Source organism: Lactuca serriola, chromosome 3 (genome assembly GCF_051521515.1).
Source record: "Lactuca serriola cultivar US96UC23 chromosome 3, Lser_US96UC23_V15, whole genome shotgun sequence".
In the NCBI taxonomy this organism is placed as follows: domain Eukaryota; kingdom Viridiplantae; phylum Streptophyta; class Magnoliopsida; order Asterales; family Asteraceae; genus Lactuca; species Lactuca serriola.
Window position 1 is genome coordinate 100,802,424 of NC_136410.1, and position 17,583 is coordinate 100,820,006.

Sequence of the window (17,583 nt, forward strand, 5' to 3'; positions counted from 1 at the left end):
TACGACAAAAAACAACGGTTTTTCGACTTTGAAGCTCCAAAACTCGATCAAATACCCTTTTTTATGAAAAAACACGAAGAACAAACCCCCCTTATTTTTCTAAGATCTATCCAAAAACGCAAGAATATTTCAAAAATAAGATCAAATAATGCTCCAAATCTGACAAAATTAACTGATACAACCAAACTCTGATACCAATTGTAAATCCCTAATTTGCCTATGTATCAATCAGATCTGATTGATGGTGTGAAATCCCAATCAAACGGATGATGTCAGATCAAACAGAAGAGAAGGAGAAGAAGAATAATATGAATCTTGTTTGAATTGATTAGAATGAAGTTCCTATACACAAGATTCACACACTTACACACACACGCTCCTTTCTCTCTCTCTCTGGCCGTAAACTCTCTTCGTGTTCATCAATCAGTTTCTCTCACCCTAACACCTATATTTATACAAGGGGAACATGGGCTTGGTGGACATGGGCCGTAAATGGGTTTATGGCCGTAAACTCAACCATAAACACCACCTGATCGTAAACTAGACTGTAAGCACATAAAATATTACACAAAAATATAATTGTCCAGAAAAGCAAAGTATAAACCATATTTTGACCCAACATAAAAGAAATGAATAGGACGAACAATGTCTAGTGCAAGTTTTGTCCCGGACGAAGTGGGTGTCGATCTTTATGTGTTTGATATCATGAGGTTGTACCATGTTGGTAGACATATAATCAACACTAATTTTATCGCGATACACAATAGTGGGCATTGTTTGTTGGACACTGATATACCTAAGTAAGGTTACAAAGCCAAGTAGTTTTCAATTCCAACATTAGTAACCCCAAGATACTTCCACACTACAATATTTTATTTCACCCTAACGTTGGAGGACTAAGATTCAAGTTTGACTCCTAATAACGAAACAATAACTTGATGTATATCTCTAAGACATTGGTCAACAACAGTCTATATGAGTAAGCAATAACACTTCTAGAATGAAGGCCTTTAATGACATGCAAGCAATGACACGCACTAGATTTATGACACACAAAAATGGGTGTCGAAAAAATGTCATCTCTTATAAAATTTGAAAGATTTACGACTCACATTTTTGCATGTCCTAAAACTACATGGTGTTTTATACTTTTTTAGCTAACACGCGTCCTTAGTAGATAGCAGGTAAACCAAAAAGCCCAAAAATTAAAATACTCTGCTTATCTAAAACACCCTTTTTTGGTTCTTCATTTTCGCTTCATATTTTCGCTAAATTAGGGTTTAAGATTTGAGACACATCTTTCATTAGAAATCAGAGGTTTAAGATGTGCTTTGCCCTTATTTTCAACCCTTCTAACCTTAATTCATTCAGTTATACTTATTCTCCTCCCTAACCTAACCCTAATTTCCTCCATTCACCACTCCTTACCTCCCAAGATGAACGATTCCTAATTTATTTATCATATGAGTCTTTCTCCTTTTTGCTATTGGAATTCAGATTTTCATCATATATTTCAATCACAAGGTATCTCTATCAATTAATGGTTCAGATATGGATCTTTTATTTTAGGTTTGTATCCTTCATTCTTCATCCTATATATGTCGTGATAGTTTAGTTGTTTATTGATATATATATATATATATATATATATATATATATATATATATATATATATACATCATATCCTAATATTTTTAGCCATTTTATGCTCATTATAGAAGAAAAGGTACTTAATCTATTGTATATTGTGTTATAGGGGTAAAAGACATCCTCGGGTCGAAAAGGAAGTTGGAAGCTAGGAATTTAGATCAAGGCTAAAAAAGAAAAACACAATACCACGTCGTGGTGACATTCCCACGACGTGGCGTTTTGGATTTTCCTGATGGATCTAGAAGACTTGTTGAATATGGGATAAACACAAAGGCCACGACGTGTTGGACTTACCATGTCGTGGTGGTCTGTTTCGGGAAAAATATATATAGAAGTCTTTATCCTCTGAAGTCTCAACTTTTGTTGGAGCTATTGTCGTCTTTTGAAGGCCAAAAACACCCTTTGAATTGATTTTTGACTAAAACCTAAGGTTAAATAGAAAAGTGGGTAAATAATTATAGGAGCTAATATATGACGACCAGTCACATATTTTCCTCGAAAAGTGGGTAAATAATTATAGGAGCTAATATATGACGATCAATCAGTTATAAGTATAATTTTCCTCGAAACGAGCACTAGTGAATTTGATAGTTTACCCGCATGATTACCGTATGAATGAACTTATTTGCTAAAGTATTAAGTTATTGAGCATTAACTTGGTCATCTCAGGAATCGGTAACAAACAAAGCATTATTCAATTGCACTTCCATAAATCAACCATAATAGCAAGTATATCGAAGTTCGACGAAAGTCTCTCAACCACCTTGACTAAAATCGTCTTTTGTGTTTCTTGCTTTTAATTTTAGTTTCTGTTTCATTAGTTGATAATAGCTAGTTTGGTTAATTAAGTTTATAGTCTAGCAAAACTAGAGAAAACCCATTTTTTATTAATTAAAAAGTAATTTAGGTAGTTAGTAGAATAAATTAGCCAAACATTCAGTTCCCTGTGTTCGATGTGTTCGATACCTGACTATTGTGCTATTCTATTTTAAACAAGGTACACTGCCTGAGGATGTAATAATTACTTACATTAATAGGTTTAACTAGTGCATAATAATTGATGCATCAAGTTTTTGGCGTCATTGTTGGGGAACAGTCGATTTTTTTGTTAATTTGAATCTACTATTTTATTAGCAATTTTTTATGTATATTTTCTTTTAGATTTTCGTTTAGTTTTTTGTTTCTTCTGATTAACTTACCACGTTATGGTCATAAACACCACATCGTGGTGTCATACTAGTTTCAGTTCTATTTTTATTTTGTTCTTTTTACGCGTTTTATTTGTTTTTGTTTAAGTGATTTATGATCTGAGGATCATAGACACCAATCATGCCACCGTTTGATGATCCTGAGTTAGAATTCCATAAGAAGAAGACAAACAAACTTGGAGAATCAAGCAAAAGAACTCTAGAAAAAGAATTTGAATGTTTCGAAAAGAATCCTAACAAAATAGAGTCAGGTTACGAGCCTGAAAGCAAAAAAAGAATCAGACAAAGTAAGCAAAACCGAAAGCGAACCAAAAGCCAACATGATAGACATTGCTAACATAATGATGGAGGCATACAAGAGACGGATGCATGATGACACCGGACCGGGACTTGTGCAAGCCACAATGCCCAACACGCCTACCTTTGTATTGAAAGGACATATACTTGCTCAAATGAAAGACATACCCTTCTACGGAAAAGACCATGAGCACGCCTACAAGCACATTGATGAGGTCAATGGCATCGCCGACTACTTCAACATACCATGCGAGACAGTTTTGCTAAGAATGATCCTCGTTACTCTTAAAGGTGCAGCAAAAGATTGGCTGAAGGCACTCTCACCAAGCACAATAACAACATAGGCACAAATGCGTGAAGAGATCATACCATAGTTTTGCCCTCCCTTGAAAGTTTCCATGTTTAAGAAGGTTATTGCAAATTTTGAGCAACAAGTGGGAGAGTCACTAAATGAGGCATGGGAGCGTTATAAGGAGTTGCTTAGGAACTGTCCTCAAAATGATCTAAATATGCAGAAAGAGGTCTCGGTTTTCTATGATGGGGTAAACGTCATTGCTAGGAAATTCCTTTATTCTCAAGGGCCACTCACAAAGAAAGTATCAGTTGTAATCAAGGATTTAATCGAGTAATTCTCCAAACATTCTAGATAATATCATAACCCTTAACAATATATGACTACAGGAATCCTGAATTCTGCTTCGGATGACATGGTGGAGGTCTTAGCCATGTTGCATAACATGGATAGGAGGATGATTAAAATTGATCAAACAATTTATGCTATACGAGTGCGGTGTGAAAACTGTAACGGGAAGTATTTAACTAGAGACCGTGATCTTGGGGAAAATGGAAACCGAAAAGCTCAAGCTTGCTATTCGAGCAGTGATTGTTATGATGAAGACTAGAAAAAACCCAAAAAGAAGTGGTTACCTTATGATGAGTACAAGAAAGCCAAGTAAGATAAGTTTGAACAAAAAGAAAGAGGCTTTTACTAGAGAGAGGAACCGACTCCCAAAAAGAAACCCGATTTCGAAACAATGCTTGCTCGTTTTGCTACCGCATCAGAAAAGAGACACGAAGATACCAAAGTGGTACTTAGAAATTAGTAAGCCGCAATCAAGAACAATGAACAACAAATCAGGAAAATATCCAAGAAGTTTAACGAAATATTACTGGTCACACTTCCTTGAAACATTGAACAAAAACCTGACAGGAGCTCACATCCAGGCCATTACAACTAGAAGTGGAAAATTATTACCCATCGGACTCCTATTAACAGAAGTGCCCCAGATGATGAGAGAGAAAAGCAAGAAGAAAGTGAAGAAAAAAAGTCTAAAAATTCACCACGACATGGTGAAGACACCACAACATAGCGAACATCTGGAAAGAAAACTGTTGAACCCGTTAAGCCATACCGCCCACCGCTCCCACTTCCCAGTAGAGCAATACAAGATAAAAATGTTGAAGACTACCAGAAATTCCTAGAGCACATCAAATCCATTGAAAGCAATATTCTGTTGATTGAAGCTTTAGCTCAAATGCCAAAGTATGCAAAGTTTCTAAATGATCTCCTAACAAACCGATAAAAGATGGAGGAAAAATCTAAGGTAGTACTAAATGAAACCTGCTCAACTGCAATGTTGAATATACTACCAAAAAAGATGGGTGATCTGGGAAGCTTAAAACTTCCATGCCAATTCGAAAACCTAGCCACAAGCCATGCTCTAGCCGATTCAGAATCATGTATTAACTTAATTCCCTATTCATTCTTCAAGAATCTTGACCTCCCAGAACCAAGACCAATCCGCATGGCTATCCACTTAGAAAACAAAATGATGACCTTTCCAAGACGAATTTGTGAAGATTTATTAGTAAAAGTTGACAAGTTTGTTTTTCCTGTAGATTTCATTACTTTAGACATGGAGGAAGATGAACAAGTCCCAATTATTCTTGGAAGGCCCTTTTGAGCACCACCCAAGCCTAATTTGATATAAGAGAATCCAAACTCACTCTTCGAGCTGGAGAAGAAGCGGTCACTTTTAGGGTTAACAGAGCAATAAAACACTCAAGGATAAGTGATGATATGGACTTCTCAGTAGATGTGTTCGATAAAATTTTGGAGAACGAGCTTAAAGGATGGATGGAAAAAGAAACCGAAGGTTACATGGTTCTACAAGGAGATTTTGATGCTAAACATGAGATACAAGAGCTAGAGAAGCTACTGGAAGAGAGCGAGTATAACGATTTGAAAAAAGCTATTGAAGAATCACCATGACATGGTACTGACACAACGATGTGACAATCTGAATTAACTCGATTAGACGTAAAAAACTACAACACCACAACATGGCAAGATGCCCACGCCTTGGTCACTGACCAAAAACCAAAAATCGAGTTGAAAGCTTTGCCGGAACATCTAAAATATGAATTATTGGAAGAAAATGAATGAATGCCAATCATCATAGCTGCTGATCTAACATAAAACGAGAAGTCAAGCCTATTAGACATACTTAGGAAATGAAAGAATGCCATTGCATGGAAGATAACCGACATCAAAGGTATCAGTCCTTCAATTTGTTCACATAAACGCAATTTAGAAGAAGGAGCTAAACCAATGGTGTAACGCCGAGGAAGATTAAACCTGAACATGCAAGATGTAGTGAATAAGGAGGTAGTCGAACAAATTCTGCCCTTACTTAGTTTTATTTAAAACTATTGTTTTTACTATTCATTCTGCTCTTAAGTATCTTTTTGCTAAACAGGATGCCAAACAAAGATTGATCCAATGGGTGCTACTTTTTCAAGAATTTGACATCGAGATAAGGAATAAAAAGGGTATGAAAATGTTGTGCCTGATCACCTCTCGAGACTAGAAAACCCAGAAAAGGGACAAACTAGAAGAGCACAAGATTGGAAACGATTTTCACGAAGAATATCTAATGGTAATCACAGGATAAGTGCCATGGTATGCTGAAATTGCCAACTATTTAGCTAGTGATTATCTTCCAAATGGTTTGATGGGGTAACATTTCATCCCGAAACGAGATAGCCCTAAAATAGCATCCAAGTTTGTGAAGTATTTGATGCTTGGGGTATCGATTTTATGGGACCATTTTCGATTTCTTGAGGGGATAAATACATACCTGTGGCAATATACTATGTTTCAAAATTGGCGGAAGCACAAGCCTTGCCAGAAAATGATGCTCGGGTGGTGGTAAGATTTCTAAAGAGATTGTTTTTGTGTAACAAGGGCTTTAATAAGTGATCGGGGAACTCATTTTGCAAATGATCAACTAGAAAAATTGTTACAAAAATATGGTGTATATCATAGATTTGCAACACCCTACAATCCGCAAATGAGCGGGAAAACTGAAGTCACCAATCGGACATTAAAATGAATTATTGAACAATCAGTTCTTAGTAACAAGAAGGAATGGTTCGAAAAGTTAGATGATGGATTGTGGGAATTTTGTACCACCTTTAAAACACCTGTTGGTACTACACCATATAGGTTGGTTTTTGGAAAGAATTGTCATTTGCCGGTAGAGATTGAACACAAGGCATTTTGGGCTTTGAAGGCTTGAAATTTTGAGTTGGATGAACTATGAACTAATCGTCTAATGAAAGTGAATGCCCTAGAGGAAATAAGAAATGAAGCATACACAAGCTCTTTGATCTACAATGCCAAAACAAAGAAATGGCATGATGAAAGGTTAAGAGGACGCAAAGATTTTCAAGTAGGGCAAAAGGTTCTCCTTTTCAATTAAAGAATGAAGCTTTTTCCCAGAAAATTACAGTCACATTGGGATGGACCATTTATTGTGAAAAAGTATTTCCACATGGGACTACAGACTTAATTCGAAGAGATGGAACTCCTTTAAAGGTTAATGTACATCGGGTAAAGTATTATGAGTTTTCACACGAGTTGATCCTCCGAATTTCATCAAACAGAAACGCATCAACGTAGAGCGAGAAGGAGTTCAACTCATGACTCCTAAAAAAAGCGCTTGCAGGAGGCAACCTATGGTTTAGAGTTTGGATTTTCTTTCCCTTTTCTTTTATTTGTTTAATTTTTGTTTACTTGCTTATTTTGCTTTATTTTGTTGATTTTTCACTCCTTTGAATCTATTTATGGACTTTGTTGAGAGAACTAGCATGGAATGAGTGTGGGGTGGAAGATTTTATGAATTTGTTTTCCTAAAATGAAGTATTTTATATACCACAACGTGGTCTAATTCACCACGACATGGTACCTTTACAGAACCCAATGGAACAAATTTCGATAAAACACCACGACGTGGTGTCAAAACCACAACGTGATGACTGTTCACCCGCAATCAAAATACCATTTTTAACCCTAATCAGTCATATTTTTCGTTTATATTTCAACCCTCATCTCGCCATGTTGAGTTCTCCCACGAGTTCATCCTCCGACTTTCTTCCAATTTCAAGACTTTTCTAATAAAAAGAAAATGTCAGGCCGAAGTCGTAGAGATCAAGTCGGGGGTCGTCCCGACTTCTCATGGTATAGTTTCCCCAATGTGGTAACTCTAGGGGTGAGAGTTCAACAGAACAAAAAGTTGGCGTGGCTGAAGAAGTGACAAGTGAAAGTATCAGCAGAGATTAGTTGGACTTGGATGGACGAGGTGGGCCTGTCGGAGGAAATTGAACCATTTCTTGTAAAATCTTTTGATGGGGTCCAAGGTCGGTTCATGTGTATGGCTTGGAGAAGACTCTTCCACGTTCAAGAACCCGTGTATAAGGAATTATGTGTAGAGTTTTTAGCTATAGTGCATTTTCGGAGAGAAATAGGCATCCATGATCCAAAAAAATATTACTTTCTTATTGGGGCTGAACACAGTGAACAAAGTTTGGCAGATTTTGATATGATGACAGAGCTTTATTTTCCATCCGAGGTGCACATGAAATCCTACATTGAGTTCGGTGCTTATTGTCCCCGGTCGACTGATGAGTTCAACGAAGACCACTATTAGCCAAACAATACCGATGGTGTGCACCAATCTGTAGGGGTGTTCAAAAATATCCGCATCCGAAATATCCTATCCGAAAATCCGAAAATCCGATCCGAAATTATCCGAAATTTCAGATATCCGGATTTTCGGATATCTGGATTTTCGGATATCCGAATTTCGGATATCCGGTTCTTCGGATTCGGATACGAATAGTGAATTTATAAAGTTTCGGATATTTCGGATATCCGATATCCGAAAAAAATAAATTTTCTTTATTTTTTAATATTTTAAAATGAGAAATTAGAAACATTGACATGCTTAATGGACTAATGTTCCCTACCATTTTCAACTTTTTCGTGACCATTCTTTCCAAACTTTTATTGCAAACCTTTCCTTTTACAATCGTTATATATTTGTTTATTATAATCCAGGTTCGTTGGCTTATAATCAAAAACTATTTAGTAAATGCTACATATATTTATTTGTTGCTATCGATATTCATCTATGTCGCAAGATTTAACATAGTTGCTATTATTAATTTTAAGAGTTGCGGTGATTTTACGGATCGGATGTTCGGATGTGGTTTAAAATTAATGAAATTCGGATATCCGGTTTAATATCCGAATCTGTATCCGAAATTTCGGATATCCGAAATTTCGGATACGGATTCGGATATCAAAAATCAACTATCCGAATTTTCGGATATCCGAATTTTCAGATATCCGGTTTTGAACACCCCTACCAATCTGGGGAAACCCAAGAGAGTGATATCTGGTATCTTATCCATCACATTTTACACCATTTGATCACCAATACTATTAACCAAAGGTAAGAGGGGGACAAGGTACCAAGCTTGGATGTTTTCTATTTATCGAGCCTTATTACTCCGGGGCCACTTATTGACATTCCTTATAATGTAGCTAATTTTCTGGAAACCCCGTCCGGAAAAGATCGTTGGGGGTCACCTATATATGGTGGAATGCTAATCACATGGTTGGCAAGGTCTTTCAGGATCCTCCGAAAAAGGGACGCTTTTATGCTTACATTGGAGCCTAGCAAGACTTTTAGTCCATTCTTCTACAAACGAGCAAATATTATGGTGGATAATGCGTTTGGTAACTTTTCTATTCCCAATGGCAACCTACGAGACCAACTCGGAAGGTGCGTACGTCAAAGGCCCGTTGATAAAGAAAAAGAGCCACCCGTCATTCCAACCGAGGATGAGTTACCCATGGACATGTACAATGTTTTTTTGTGTAGGTATCAAGATAACTTGGGTTGAGGTATGAAATACACAATGTAACACTCGATTTCTGATATGAGGTGGCTGCCAAGTGTGTAATTTTTCTTTGTACTTAGTGAGTTGGGGTGCCTCAACTCGGCAAGTCGAGGTGCTTTTTTGCTGCAAGTTTAATGAACCAACACGGAGAGTTGAGGAGCCTCAACTCGGCGAGTTGGCAGCTAGGAAGGAAACCCTAATTTTTCGGGTGTTGCATCCTATTTAAAGGCCTTAAGTCGCTTGGTTGGCCTCCTTACCAGCCTCCTCTATCCAAAAACCCTAAATTCGAGTTTCATCTTCCATAGAAGTGTGTGTGAGCTTGTGGAGAGATTGGAGTGTTGATTTTTGGTACTCTTTTGAAGGAGCCTTGAAGTGAAGGTGTCTACCATAGTGGAAACGCTTCAGATCCAGAACTTCCCCACTTATTGCATTCTGTTTGAGGTATAAATCTTGTACCTTGCTTCATCATTGATTAGATCTCTTCTTATGGGGTTTTATTTTGATTATTGGATTCTTTGATGGATTGTCTAAGAATTTTGTGTTTCATGGGTTGTCATTATAGATCTGGCCATTTTTCGGCCTCATTTCACTTAGAGTTGCAAGGTTTATGAGGATTTTGGTGTCACGCATGCATTAAGCCAATTATTAAGTCCATTTTAAGCTTAAGAGCTTCATTTAGACATGCATGAATGTAAAGTTGGCAACTTTATGTGGTTTTCCAGCTCAAGGATGTCAGATCTAGGTTTTGGGGTCATGTCCTTATGGATTGAGGTGACAACCCGAAGTTTATTCCGTCGTTGTGACCCATTTTCGTCAATAAAACTCGTTTTTATCAAATTGTCCCGTTAACATTTTGGTTTAGGTTATTTAAACTGAGACTCTTATAATGACTAAATATGTGTCGGAATAAAATTTAATCATGTGTGACACCCTCAATATTCCATTAAAAGCTTTTAGTATTACGACTAAGTCGGGTTACGGCCATTTAATCGGGTACGGCCATAAACTCCGTTTAATGACGGGATCGGGTGAATGCCCACTTGGCCACAAACTCAAGCCTTATATAAAGGGTGAGTGGTCTTCATTTGAGCTTTTTCCCACCACCTTGAAACTTTCTCTCACTACTCTCTCTCTAAAACTCGAGTTTTGATCCAAAAACGCCTCATTCAAGCTCCAAAATCGTAAGTAATCTTCCTTAGCGTATTGTTTAACTTATTCATCATGCAAATCTGTGTTTAAATCATCTAAAACACTCAAGAACTTGTGTTTACGTTTTGGGAACATCTTCCAAAACCATAAACTCCCTTAAAGGGGTTTTGAAGCCCCAAAACCCTTCCAAATCCTTCCTAGTGTTTAGATATGACTTAAGGACTTTCATGTACGAGCTTAGAACATCAAAATCATGTCATTTGGATAGTAAACATGATTTGTGGATAAACTCCCTTAAAGGGTACCAGTAAATCCTCTCCGGAAGTATAACCAGAGTCTCCTGGAGGGAGAGCGTGGAATTTGTGGATAGATCTATTCGGGACTGACAATCCCACACCTTAAATGCTAGCTACAGTTAGGCGGGTACGCCTGGGGTGACAAATTTCTGATATCGTTCGATGCCTGAAGAACGTCAAGGAGGTCACGGGTCAAAATTAGTATGGTTATACGACTCGCAATACGTATTAAGATAACTTTGTTCACAGATTTATTTATTTCTTTCTTTAATCTATAGTTTTATGTATTAAGACTACCTACTTTCATACTGGATGGTTTTCCAAGGATCTTAACTTATGGTTTTCTTATCGTACTGGTGATAATCAGGGTTTTTCTTATGGAAATCGACCAACATGTTAGAAAATATGGGATTTTCTTGGAAACATGCATATGTATTTCATAACTTAGAATTTATGGTTTTCGATATTACTGCATTCTTTATCAAAGGAAAGGAAGTGTTTTCACAAGATTTATTAATCAGATTTTTCCTCACAAAACATGCTTATGAACTCACCAGCTTTATGCTGATATTTTAAAACTGCTTGTATTCTCAGGTTCACATTAGACAGGTAATCCACGATCTTTTGGAGAAGACGGAGCGTACAGAAGTCTTGTGTGTCATTTTGTTTATATGATGTATATGTATAAAACTTGTATCACTTGGTTTTCAAACAAATATAAATATTTCTATGTAATGTAATGGTTGTGTTTACTATGCTTACTATGTACATTGGTTGTGATACTACGCATGACGTCCTCCACCCCGGAACGTTACCGCCTTCGGTTTTGGGGTGCGACAATTGAGTGCTTATTGTATTAAGTTGTTGGGTTTTGAGCGAACTCGACGAGTTTATTGATAAACTCGGCAAGTTGGACCGGTTTTTACCGACTTTGCAGTTACATGGAAAAACACGACACGTTGAAGGAACAACTCGGCAAGTTGGGTCAAATCGGTTTGTTGACCTTAACTTTTTGACTTTTGTCTTTGACCAAGTTGGCCTAAGGGGTACTTGAGGTGACCTGAATTCTAATGAAGGAAATTATGGGCTTAGGATAAGACTCATATGAGGTTGGGCCTAATTTGGAAAATTAGGCCATTAATGGGCCTTTGTGAATCTTTTGGTTAATGGATTTGGGCCTCAATTTTGGTTCATGTTGGGCCAGGGATAAAATGGTCATTTTACCCCAAGTTTGGATGGTGGGCTTTAGAATGGAACTTAATTGCTAATTGGGTGTTCTTTTGATCTGATAGATCAGAGGTGTCGTCAGGGCAACATCTAGGGATTCCTGATGTGAACTTCGGTATTCAAGGTGAGTCTCCTCACTATACTATGGGTCGAAGGCACCAATTCTGGCCAATTAGTTTTATGTATTATAGGGAGAACCTTAGCATTAGCATAAAGACCTGGAGGTGACTTCTGGCTAATCTGTATGCAAGACCAGAGTGTGGACTTTGGCACTTAAGTAGTCAAGTATTATAGATCGTATGCTAGTTCTCTTTGTGATCCTTTCATGGAAGACCCCAGGGTAGCCTTTGGCAATGGGATATTAGACCATGGGGGAGCCCATGGCATTCCAGGTAATAACCATGGGGGAGACCATAGCATTCTAGATAAAGACCATGAGAGGAGCCCATGGCAACTATACGTATGTTGCATGATAATAGCACTTTCTATCATATGTTTGATATGTTCGTTATGTTTGGTATGAATGGCATGGTTGGCTCGTTCGATAGGTATGATATGTGGTATTTTGCGGAACTCGAAAACCTTTGTCCTTATTGTTTGTGGTTTATGGTTTCAGGTGTTTCCGGTTCAAAAGCTAAGGGTCTGGCTAGATCGCAGTGCATACACCTGTGTTTTCTACAACATGTGATTTTGGGATTTAACTCTAATAATTGTTTTGGTTTGAAATGCTTTTAAATATTGGTTATAGTTTCCTTAGTGTTTTGATTATATTAAAACAAAATTTTTTACCCTGTGATTTTTGGGATGTTACAAATCCGTATCAGATCCTTAGTTTGAGGGATTTGGGTATACTCTTGAGTATGTCTGAACTCAAAATGAGGGTTTAGTTAGATTTTTTTTTTAAAAATGAACATTTAATTAAAAAGAAGTTTCTAATCACAAAAAAGGGTGTGATGCGTGCAATTGGCCGAGCTCAAGTAAGTTTTCCCATAACACCCATACTTGTTATCTGTTATGATCTAATTCATGAATCTATGGATTGCATGCTAGTTATGGCTAAGGAACTGTTCAGTTCTTGCATCATTGAATACTATCATAGATGCCTTTATATGTATATTGTATGAGCTGGAAGAGTTGCCCGCTAGCGTTGATTTGTTAGTGGTAGTTTGGCCTGATATGTGATACCTTGTTACATTGGGTGAATTGGATGTTATGCAGATGTCACACCCCCAAACCAGAATGGCGGAAACATTCGGGGGTGGATGACTTCACGTAGTATCACAACCATTGGATATTGTAAAGAAAGTAACACAACCATCACATATATAATGAAAACGTATGTTGTTGCGTTATACATATTAGCAAAAGAATATTACAATGAGATGATAAATGTTCAATAACAAAACATCCTTAGTGTTCCTTTCTCCAAAAGCTGGTGGTTACCTGTATTACTGATTCCCTGAGAAATACAAGTGGTTTCGAAAAAGTGTCAACAATTAAGTTGGTGAGTTCATAAGTGTTTTGCATTGAAAAGTATGTCCTTTTTGATAGTATATCGATGAACGAGGTTTTCAGAAAATCCAATATTTTCTATAAATGATTTGAAAAGTTTCCCGTGTTAGAGTGCGTTAGTGTTTTTCATACTTGAATAATAGTGATAAAATTTGTATTCACAATGAAATGGAAAACTGAAATGCATATATGAATCTCGTAAATCAAACTTGTTTTTATACTTTTATGTGAGTTTTATAACCATGCTATTGACATTGATGGCCTGTAACAACGTTCTTCAGGCGTTGAAACTGTTATGACATTTGTCACCCCAGGCCTGCCGACCTAGCTGTAGCTAACAGCTTAGGTGTGGGATTGTCAATCCCGTATAGATCTATACACAAGTATCACGCTCCCCCTACAAGGGATTATGGTATATAATACAGGACTTAATAATGCATACTCGAACGTACGTGAAGCTGTCTCACATTACTAGGTATAAACAGATTTACGATAATAAAGACTTTACTTCATTTGAAACTATTTCATTTGTCGAGATGTATATGTAAAACGTATGAATCACTTGTATACTACACTCATTATAGTTTCTCAAAAGTATTTCCCATTTGGTAATAACAACTTGGTGATGTAATAGCCCTTTAAAACATAAGGTTATTTTTGTATCAAAATCTTATAAGAACGATTTATAAAAATGATACTTTGATTTGTAATGTACTTGTATTCCCCCCCTAAAACATGAAAAGAATTGAAAAGTAGGGGTATGAACTCACTCGTTAAGTTTGAAGAGAGAGGCTAGGATTGAGCAGAACTTCGACCGCGGATGGTTGCGTCTTCGGGCTCTTCGGGGATCTTTGCAGCGTAAATCTTTCGTCGGGGGCTCGAGTGCGGAAACCGAGGTGAGGGAAAGGTCTTCTGGAGCTTAGAGGTGTGGGAGAAGGACTGAGGAATGGTGAATGGTGTGCAAAAACTCGAGCTTATGCCTTCTATTTATAGGGCTGGAAAACCTCGTACGCGGCGCGTACTTCCGGAGTACGCGGGGCGTAAAATGGCGTCATGGCTTACGACTCGGGTCTAGCTAAGCGTAGCTTGGGCGGGTCGATGGGACTCCTGGGTCTAGCCGAGCGTAGCTTGGGCGGGTCGATGGGACTCGACTCTGGGTCTAGTACGCGGGGCGTACTCTCATATTACGCGGGGCGTAATCCTGGCTTCCGAATTCTAAATTCCGTAACTTTCGCGGACGAGCTCCGTTTTCCGCGTTCTTTATATCCATGCGTAGGTGAGATTATGCTCTACAACTTTCATTTAGACTCCGTCGGCTAGTTTTGGCTTTATTTTTAATGATATAATTTTAATAGGCCGGACCTCCTAAAGTTCGTTAAAAATTCATAGGTTCTTTATTCGACGTCGGTTTTCGTTTGCCTTTTTATCGTTTTATTACTACTAAGGAGGTCTTCAACTTCCGTTTAGGTGGCGATAGCTAAATAACACTCGATCTTCAATCCGAGTTTTTAGCCCTCTTCTGCTGTTACGAAACTTTGAAAATCCGTAACTTCTTCATACGAGGTCCGATTTTGGGCGATCTTTTTTATGTACGCTCACCTTTCAACGAGATCTACAACTTTGGTTTAGATACTTAAGGCTAAAATGCATTTTATTGAGATTCTACTTTTTACGTCAAATAATGTTTTAACGTCGTGTCGTAAATATACGAGTGGTTATAATTTCTTCCATATAACCTGGTTTTGAGCGTTCTTTATGTTTTTGGAAACCTTGGCATGATATCTAATATTTGATGCATCCCAACTTAGATACTTGAACACTTTATTTTCGAGGTTAATTTCGTTGTTTTTGGCTTTCGAGTGTTTACAATGCTTTTGGGAAATATAGGGTTGTCACATCATCCCCCTGTTAAGGGAATTTCGTCCCGAAATTTAATCTAAGATAGAGTTTACAGTTTTAGGAAAAAAAAAGACGCGGGTACTTTTGTTTCATCTGATCTTCGTGTTCTCAGGTCTATTCAGGTCCTCGCTTGGCGTTCCAGCGGACCTTTACAATGGGTATGCGGCTTTGTTTAGTCCTTTTGATTTCTCGATCCATGATCTCTACTGGTTCCTCCACAAATTGAAGGTTTTCATTTATTGCAATTTCGTCTAGAGGGACGACAAGGGTCTCGTCGGATAAGCACTTCTTCAGATTTGATACGTGAAAGGTAGGGTGTACGTTGTGGAGCTCCTGAGGTAGTCTAAGTTTGTAAGCCACTGGACCGATCCTGGCAAGGATCTCGAATGGTCCAATGTACCTAGGGTTCAGTTTCCCACGTTTTCCAAAGCGTATTAAACCTTTCCAAGGTGAGACTTTGAGTAGGACATGGTCTCCAACTTGGAATTCCAAGGGTTTGCGTCTCTTATTTGCGTAACTCTTTTGTCTATCCCTTGATGCTAGTTGTGTGTCCCCCACTTCGGCCCAACACAACGGGGACCTGCATTTGCGGCCATAGAGGTCTTCGAACGGGGCAGTTTTGATACTGGTGTGGTAGCTATTGTTGTACGAGAACTCGACCAATAGTAGATGTGTGTCCCATGCTTTGCCAAAATCGATTACGCAAGCTCTCAGCATGTCTTCTAGGGTTTGTATAGTTCTCTCGCTCTGGCCGTCGGTTTGTGGGTGATAAGCGGTACTCATGTCTAGTATTGTCCCCAAAGCTTTTTGTAGCGACTGCTAGAACCTTGAGGTGAATCTACTATCTCGGTCCGAGATAATGGATATGGGCACACCATGCAGTCGTACAATTTCTCTGAGGTATGTCCTTGTTAACTTCTCTAATTTATCCGTCTCTTTGATCGGTAGGAAATGTGCTGACTTAGTTAACCTGTCGACAATTACCCAAATGGTGTCGAGTCCGCTTGTTGTCTTGGGTAATTTTGTTATGAAATCCATGGTTATCCGCTCCCACTTCCATTCGGGTATTTCTGGTTGTTGTAATAAACCCGAGGGCTTCTGATATTCCACCTTGACTTTGGCACATGTCAGGCATTTGCTCACGTAGGTAGCAATTTCGGGTTTCATGTTTTGCCACCAGTACAACTTCTTGAGATCGAGATACATCTTATCGGAGCCGGGATGTATGGAGTATCGTGTTTTATGGGCTTCGTCCATAACGATTTCTCTGAATCCACCAAACTTCGGTATCCAAATTCGATCCATGAAATAACGAATTCCATTGTTCTTGGTCTCAAGGTTCTTATCCATTCCCCTTAGGGCTTCTCCTATCACATTTTCGGATTTCAAGGCTTCTATTTGGGCTTCCTTGATTTGCGTGAACAGGTGTGAATGGATTGTCATAGTTAGGGACTTCACTCGGCGACCTGAGTACTCCTTCCGACTGAGTGCATCAGCCATTACATTAGCTTTTCCAGGGTGATATCGAATTTCGCACTCGTAATCACTTAGTAGTTCTACCCATCGTCTTTTTCTCATGTTGAGTTCCTTCTGATTGAGGATATGTTGGAGGCTTTTATGATCAGTGAAGATGGTACATTTTGTGCCGTAGAGATAGTGTCTCCATATCTTCAGAGCGAAGACGACTGCTCCTAGCTCAAGATCATGCGTTGTGTAGTTCGCTTCGTGCGTCTTTAGTTGCCTTGAGGCGTAGGCGATGACCTTCCCTCTTTGCATTAAGACACACCCAAGTCCTTGGTTTGATGCATCACAATAGACCACGAAGTCCTCCGTTCCCTCTGGCAAGGTTAGGATGGGCGCACTACATAAGGCTCACTTTAGTGTCTGAAATGCGCTGTCTTGTTTTTCTCCCCAGTCGAAGGTCACATTCTTCTGGGTTAGGGTGGTAAGTGGCTTGGCAATCTTTGAAAAGTTCGGTATGAATCTTCGGTAATACCCGGCGAGTCCCAAAAATTGCCGGATTTCTGTAGGGGTTCTTGGAGTAGTCCAATTATCTATTGCCTTTATCTTGGAAGGGTCCACGTGTATTCCTTCTT

At 38.4% G+C, this 17,583-nt stretch overlaps 1 non-coding gene across 1 annotated transcript; it reads right to left on the minus strand.

Moving 5' to 3' along the window:
• Window positions 1–3,553: 3,553 nt before the first annotated feature.
• Window positions 3,554–3,660, minus strand: LOC145096404 (small nucleolar RNA R71). Its single transcript, XR_013703811.1, has one exon. It is a non-coding gene; the product is annotated as a small nucleolar RNA R71 (small nucleolar RNA).
• Between the last annotated feature and the right edge of the window lie 13,923 nt (window positions 3,661–17,583).